The sequence below is a fragment of the Aegilops tauschii genome, chromosome 7 (genome assembly GCF_002575655.3).
Source record: "Aegilops tauschii subsp. strangulata cultivar AL8/78 chromosome 7, Aet v6.0, whole genome shotgun sequence".
NCBI lineage: Eukaryota > Viridiplantae > Streptophyta > Magnoliopsida > Poales > Poaceae > Aegilops > Aegilops tauschii.
Genome location: NC_053041.3, coordinates 2031111 through 2038739, shown reverse-complemented (window position 1 = coordinate 2038739; position 7629 = coordinate 2031111). Strand labels below are relative to the sequence as shown.

At 52.7% G+C, this 7629-nt stretch overlaps 1 pseudogene; it reads left to right on the top strand.

Moving 5' to 3' along the window:
• The first annotated feature begins 418 nt into the window (after positions 1 to 418).
• Positions 419 to 2009, top strand: LOC109750168 (coniferyl alcohol acyltransferase-like; annotated as a pseudogene).
• The last annotated feature ends 5620 nt before the right edge of the window (positions 2010 to 7629 follow it).

Sequence of the window (7629 nt, the reverse complement as noted above, 5' to 3'; positions counted from 1 at the left end):
TATCAGCACGATGTTAAGAAAAGTAGAAAAAATGTACTATTTATATGTCAGAAATTACCCATGGCATCACTACTGGAAAAACACACGTTGCCTAGTATGATAACCTAATTAAGCCGAGTGCTAAACCACGGGCTCACGGCTTAAGGTTGTTTCATGAGCTTACTGTTGTAATAATGTTTGAATTTTGCTGGAGGGAAGCCAATATGGCGGCCCATGTTTTAGCTAGTGAAGCGGAGAGCACTTTTGTGAATGTTTGCAAATGAATAAAGTCAGCCATGATGGCTTTTCGTCACTGAAAAAACATGTTTCTCATGCAGGGGTTGGGTTTTGGGTTTCAAAATCTTTTGATTTTACCCGTTAAAAAAAGATTTCCTTTGGTTACATTATTTTCACGCGAAGGGAATGGATTTACCTCGTGATGCAGCATGTTGGCAGCCGTTTCACGTGAGTGGTCATTCAAGGGAAGAACGGATGCTCGATCGATTTCCACAGTACATATAACAGCTACTGTAGTACGTCGCTGCTCACATAACATCGGCGATACGATAGTGGCATACCAGCAAGAACTCCCACGATGGCCTGCCCGTCCGTGTGGTGAGCCGCCGCCTCGTCAAGGCTTCTGATCCCTCCGTTGAGCCGCATGTGACTGCCTTCTCCAATCTCGACCTTGTCTCCGACGAACAATTGTCAATGACATGCGTCTATCCCAGACCTTCTTCCGGCGACTTCAACGCCGTCGTCGAGGCCTTCGAGGCTCGGTTGCCGTCATTCCTCAACCTCTTCTTCCATCTGGCCGGCCGGATCGTGCGCAATCCAAGCTCTGGCCTACCCGAGCTCCTCTGCCACAACCAAGGCGCCGAGCTTGTAGTCGGATATGCCGGCCTGGAACTGGAGTCGCTCAACTGGGCCTCGGCCGACAAGTCACTGATGAAGATCCCGGTGCCGTATGCCGAGGTGGTCCCGCTATCGGTGCAACTGCTGTCCTTCACCTGCGGCGGCTTCGCCGTGGTGTGGGGAACACACCACCTGATCGGCGACGGCTACTATGGGGCGATGTTGGTAAGGATGGGATCCGAGGTCGTGCGGTCGGGCACCGTCTCGGGATCCGGAGAGGCCCCGACGCAAGTGCAAGACCGATCCGTGCTCTTTCGCCCACGTAACCCGCCGTCGTACAGCGCAGCGGTCGCCGAGATGTTCACGCGGTGGGACCACCGGCACGAGGTGAACGCGCTGACAGCCCAGGAGAACTTCGTCTGCCGCCTCTACTACGTGGAGGAGCAGGATATCGCTAAGCTGCGCGAGACGGCGAGCACCGACGGCCAGCGAGCCACGCGCGTCCAGGCGATGTTTGCGTACCTATGGAAGGCCCTCGCGGGAATCGTGGCGGCATCCACGCGGCTGACGGAGGCCGATAAGCGCTGCCGCATGCTGTGGTGGGTGGATGGGAGGCAGCGGGTCTCGTCGCCTGAGCTCCGCTCTGCGCTGCGCAGCTACGCTGGCAACGTGATGTCATACGCTCTGGCGGACTCGGACGCGGACACGGTCCTAAGCGAGCCACTGGCGAACGTGGCGGCGAGGGTGCGGGAGGCAATCACGAGGAGGAACTACGACGAGATGTACCAGGAGCTCGTGGACTGGGTGGACGTGCAGAAGAAGCCGACGAGATTGATCGAGACGCCGACCGTCGGGCTCGGCAGCCCCACAGTTGCGCAAACGATGATGTCCTCGTTCCCAATCGACGCCGACTTCGGCTTCGGCCAGGCCGCGCTGGTCATGCGGTGGAGTTAAGCTTCGGGAGGCTCTGCGCGTCCGTGTTGTCCATATGCGCGAGGCCAGGAAACGCAGGGTCGTGGATCCTCAATGCGTACATATGGCCGAGCCTCGCGGCGGCGCTCGAGTCCGACGAGCAGCGCGTGTTCAAGCCCATCACGGCGGAGTACCTTGGTCTCACTCTCACTGGTGGCAATCATGAGCCAGGGGAGGGTGAGGAGGCCAGACCACGGCTCTGAATTCTCCTAAGGACATACGATCCCACTCCAATACCGCCTTGTCCAGCTTAATGTACGTTTCCATTTCCGCGGAACAATAAAATAAAATAAAAAGAGTCTGATTATATCTCATCCAGACGTGAGATAATGATATTCATTATGTGTGGCCACATCTCCGTTCTCTCAATCTGACATGGCACCACCCTATATGTGGCAACATCTAAATAAACGATCTGTTGTATTGTTTGTTTTGTTGGGAAAATCTAGATCGTGACGACCTTCCCCGTGTGACATTACCATGCGCCACTGTCGCATTTTGTGTGTGCCTTGTACTGCTGCATGCATGTGTCGTTATCGAGCTACAGTACCATGTGTCATCCTGGCCTGGTGTAAATGCACATGCAACCTCTCTGCAATTCCAGCACCACCCTCTGAAAGTCTGAAAGACATGTATGCATCCCTTGATACATTGTGAAATTGATCTGTCCCTGCTTTCGGTTCTACAGTACAATTTTGGCTTACTCTGTTACATATATGACTGTCAAGTTTTGGCTAAATTCGCACACCATGTTTCCATACACGACTGTCTGGCTAAATTTATTTGTATGGGCAGTATGCATCCCTGCCAAGTAATCGCAAAGGCTCATATATTACATTCTTAAGCAACCAACGCTTCGCACCACCATCAGTCCCAGTGAAGAGCATGCAGCTTTCAAGGTTCCCCACGTGATTCTCGAAGCCTTAGACTGTTAGACAGTGGCGGAGCTACAGGAAAAAGGCTGTACTGATGTACTGCCTGCGCTGCATCATTGTAACAGCAATCTGACCGCAAAGTTTGATTATTGTTAGGCTATTAGTGGTGCCTCCGAGTTCTCTTCTACTATACTCTTGAGCTTCGCCACAAGTTCACCTTCTCCTGAGGCAACCTTTCGAGCGCCAATAATTTATAATTTATATATATACCGACAGTTTTCCTCTGCTTCTTGACATGGCACATCTAGAGGTGATGATGGCTGGCCATCTACTTGAGGCAGCCGACAAGTATAACGTGGAGTGGCTGAAACTGATATGCCAACACAAGTTATGCAGCCACATTGATGCCAGTATGGTGGCCACCAGTCTAGTTTTGGCTGAGCAGCATAGTTGCCATGTCCCATGTGATAAAGGAAGCTTGTCTACCATATTGGCAACCGATGGCTATGAGCATCTGAAAAGGAGCTGCCCATCTGTGCTTAGATATCTCATTGCTAGTGATCATGATAGCCAGGATGAGACAATCGACAATGCTCAAGAGAATGAAGGAACGAAACAAGGCCGTTGCGTTTCTTTTTCTTGCATGGTCGTTTGTTGATTCTACCCATCCTCCTCGAAAAATAAGTGTCACTATACATACTAATTACATGCACCATACGAGTCTACAGACTAATATTAGAGAAGGTAAAAAATTGTACGTGCAATCAATATATAATCTATCAATAGCCATTGGATGATAGTAATATTTGAGGGGCAAAATCTCCTATTCTACCATACATGTCTCGCGCATCAGAATACCGCAACAGAAAAATGCTAACCTAGCCTGCCTAGCTAATTTTTTTGGTCCGTCTAGGACTCAGCTAGGTGAGCATAGTTATGTCTCATCTAAGTATTACATTAGATTTTCCCCCCTTTTTTGTTTCTTTGTTTCTTTCTGATTGTTTGTTATTCCAAAGCTCCTGTTTAGCGGGAGTTTGGCGCTGTCTAGTCCCCTAGCAGGCCGTGGCTCATTGGCAGCTCGCATTTGATGAAGAACAACTAGTTAACGAGTGATTCGGGAGCGCTTTGCGTGCGACAAGTGTCGCCCGCGGAGCGCTCCCGCGAGGGAAAACCAGCCAATGCGGTTGGTTCCCGGTTTTCCCTTTCAGGTTTGTGGTTTTGTGTGTTTGTAGTTTAACCCTCCAATTACTTGATTTTTCCGTTTTTCCATTTCCGTGCAAAAACAAACAGAAAATAACGGCCAACCGCGTCGGTGGTTCTCTGTTTTCCTTTTTGTTCCCACTATATTTCTGGGAAATGGAGATTTCTGGGATAGTTACGGGCGGGGGCTTTCAACACTATCAAATGTGACCTTTCAAGTAAGCAAAAACAGGAACTTTATCATGCACACGCTTGGACGGGAAAACATGTTAACGCACGGTCGTGAAGAGTGCAGAGGCATGTGTGAATCCTGTCAATGCCAATGTGTGAATTCTCTATAGGCACGGGCGTATAGTAGCAGAGGCATGGGTTTTATCACTTTACTGACTTGGAGCATAGAGCAGCGTCACAGTGGTGTAGCATCCTGTATCAGCTTCGACTGGTAGCGCGTTCTCCGCCGTGGTGGTAGACGGCGCCTCCGGCGCGGGGACCCTCCTGCTCGCCTTCGGCTCGTTACACTATTGGAATTAGCTTATTTGCCGTCTGTCAGTTCTTTGCCGTCTGCTGGTGGACGACAAAGAAGGTCTTTGCCGTCTGCTTACAGAACACGGACGGCAAAGAGCTGGCTGATGGCAAAGACCTTCTTTGGCATCCGCCAGTTCTTTGCTGTCTGCTAGCGGACGGTAAAGAGGGAGGTGGGCCCCACTAACGAGTTGCTCGGGGAAAAAACCTAACGGCCCCCTCTTTGCCGTCAGCGAGCGGACGACAAAGAGCAGAAAAGCGGACGACAAAGGGGGGCGGACGGCAAAGAGATAACCTAACTAACGGCTCCCCACCCCACCCCCTCCCCCCCTCTCTCTCTCTCTCTCTCTCTCTCTCTCTCTCTCTCTCTCTCTCTCTCTCTCTCTCTCTCTCTATGTCCTCCCCGACGAGACCACCGCCACCCGCCGCCACCCCCGCCACCAGCCACCCGCCACCGCTCCGACCACCCGCCGCCCCCCTTGCCCCGTCGCCCCACCACCCGCCGCCGCCCCCTCGCCACTCGCCCCGTCGCCCCGCACCCCTCCCCTGCGGCGCCCCGACGTCCACCGCGCCCCCGCCGCCCCTTCCACGCGGCCAGCCGCGCCGCGCCCCTCCCCTGCGTGGCCGTCCCCGCCCCGTCCTGCCGCGGCCTCCCCCTCCACCGGGCCGCCGCCGCCCCCACCCGCCGCGGCCTCCCCCTCCACCGGGCCGCCGCTGCCCCCCCCAGGAGCGCCGCCCGTCGCCGGCCCTCCCCGCCCCGTCGCCACCCTACCTCGCCGCCGCCCGCCGCCGGCCCTCCCCGCCCCGTCGCCACCCTACCTCGCCACCGCCCCGTCGTCGCCCCCTCCACGACCCGTTGCCGCCCCCCACAGTGAGCCCCTGCCCCTGTTTTATTTTCTGTTTTATTTTCTGTTTTTCTTTTCTGTTTAGTTTAGGTTATTTAGTTTAAGTTTTTTCAGTTTAGTTAGTTTAGGTTATTTAGTTTAATTAGTTTAGGTTATTTAGTTTAAATAGTTTAGGTTTAATTAGTTTAGGTTATTTAGTTTAGTTTTTTTAGTTTAGGTTTAGTTTTAGGTTTAATTAGTTTAGGTTTAATTACATTAGATTAGTGTTAGGTTTGAGTTAAATAGTCATAATTAAAGGAAGTGAAAAAAAGATGAAAAAGGAAGAAGAAAAGTAGAATAAGTAGAAAGGGGGAGGAAGAAGAAGAAGAAGAAGAAGAAGAAGAAAGAAGAAGAGGAGGAGGAGGAGGGAGGAAGAGGAGGAGAAGAATAAGAAGAAAAGAAGAAGAAGAGGAAAAAGGAGAAGAGGAAGAAGAAGAAGAAGAACAAGAAGAAGAGAAGAAGAAAAGGAAAAAAGAGGAAAAAGACACCCCGACACCCCGACCCCGACAACCCGACACCCTGACACCCCGACCCCGACACCCCGACACCCTGGCACCACACCCCGACCCCTGACCCCCGACACCCTGACACCACACCCCGACCCCGGCACCCCAACACCCCGACCCCAAAACAGCACCCCGACCCCGACACGGTACCCCGACCCCGACACGACACCCACGACACCAGAGGCCGACGGGGTCATATATTTGTGAATTATGAGTTAGGTCATATATGTTTTGATTTTGTTATGAGAAACATCATATATAATTGTGTTGATCGGGTAGATTTAAACATCATATATATTTTTCGATTTTGTTATGAAAAACATCATAAATTATTATTAATGTCGGTATTTTTTTTATGTTGTATTAATTTCGTTTACTCTTTGTCATGGCAGGTGCTGAAAGATGGTGGGCGCTGGTCCGGAGCGCTCCGAGGCCCCTTCTTCGTCGACACGTGGTGGGAGGTCTTCCATTCCACCCGCACAAATCCGCCGAGCGTTGCTGGACAGTATGTCGACACCGCCGGGCCCTTCGTCGTCGACCGCGGTGCCCAACAAGGGACGAGGAAAGGGAGGGAAGAAGAGAGGTGGTGGAGCACGTGGTCGCGGGAGAGGAGGTAGGGTGACTGCTAGGGTGCCTTCCTCGCCGCCACCCCCAGCTTTTTCACCCGAGCACGTGACTGCTAGGGTGCCTTCCTCGCCGCCGCCCCCAGCTTTTTCACCCGAGCACGTGACTGCTAGGGTGGACTCGTCCGAGGAGGAGGCTACACGGACTCCGGTCCATGAGCCTCGGGTCCACGGGCCTTCGGCCCACGAGCCTCGGGTCGACGGGCCTTCGGCCCATGATAGTTGGGCCCACGAGACCCCAGACGAGCACACGTCTGGATGGGGTACCTGGTCGGATCAGCCTGAGGGGCCGAGTGGCCATGCTGATGATGGCGGGGAGCCAACAGATATTGAGGAGGAGGGGGGCAACGTCTACCAGCGTGGTTGTACACAGCTCCCGTCCGTGCCGGCGACCCGCGAGCAGAGGTGGTTGATTTTCCTTGATGGGGAGAGGTAAGTGCATTTAATATTTTTGTACCTTCTGCATTCACGTTTCTTCAAATATGTAATGCATTGGCCTTGTCATGCTGCTGGGGTTGGGACCACCATGAGAAGGTCCACCGGCCCAACTCCGTCCTTGGAGTGCTTTCCCGGCAAAACTTCCCGGGGTTTGTCACGTTGCCTGGTGAGGGTCGGCTTCCAGAGCTTGGATTGAGCTGGGAGCACTACTTGGCTGCCCCGGCCCCGCCGGGTGAGATTATCGACGGTGTCTTGTGTGACACGAGGGTAGGCGTGGTGATCAGAAAGTTCTGGGTAATTTCTCCTTTACACAATTAAAAATCTTCAACTAGCTAGTTATTAATTGTACTAATCAATATTGTCTCATTTGATTGTAGACATTCTACAGGTGTGAGGAGGGATACGAGGAGGAGGCGGCAAATGTTATCGAGAACGTCTGCAAGCGCCTACTACAGAACTTACGGCACGAGGCTCGGGTGCAGACTGTTCGAGACTACTACGCCTTGCCTGGTATCAAGAAGCCCAAGCCGGCGTGCCGCGAGAAGTTCCTAAGTAAGGAGCAGTACATGAAGGTAATTCTTAAGGCCTTGTCCTTACTTCCTTCATTTAGTAATTCATAGCCGTAGCGCTCAAATTTCTAGTTGCTAACTTAGGCGCCTCCGAGATGGTGTGCGGATCGGATGGATTGTTGGGAGGTGTTGGTCAATGAGTGGTGCTCAAAAGAATGGCTAGCCGTCCACAACGCGGCCAAGGACAAACATGCCCAAATGGAAGG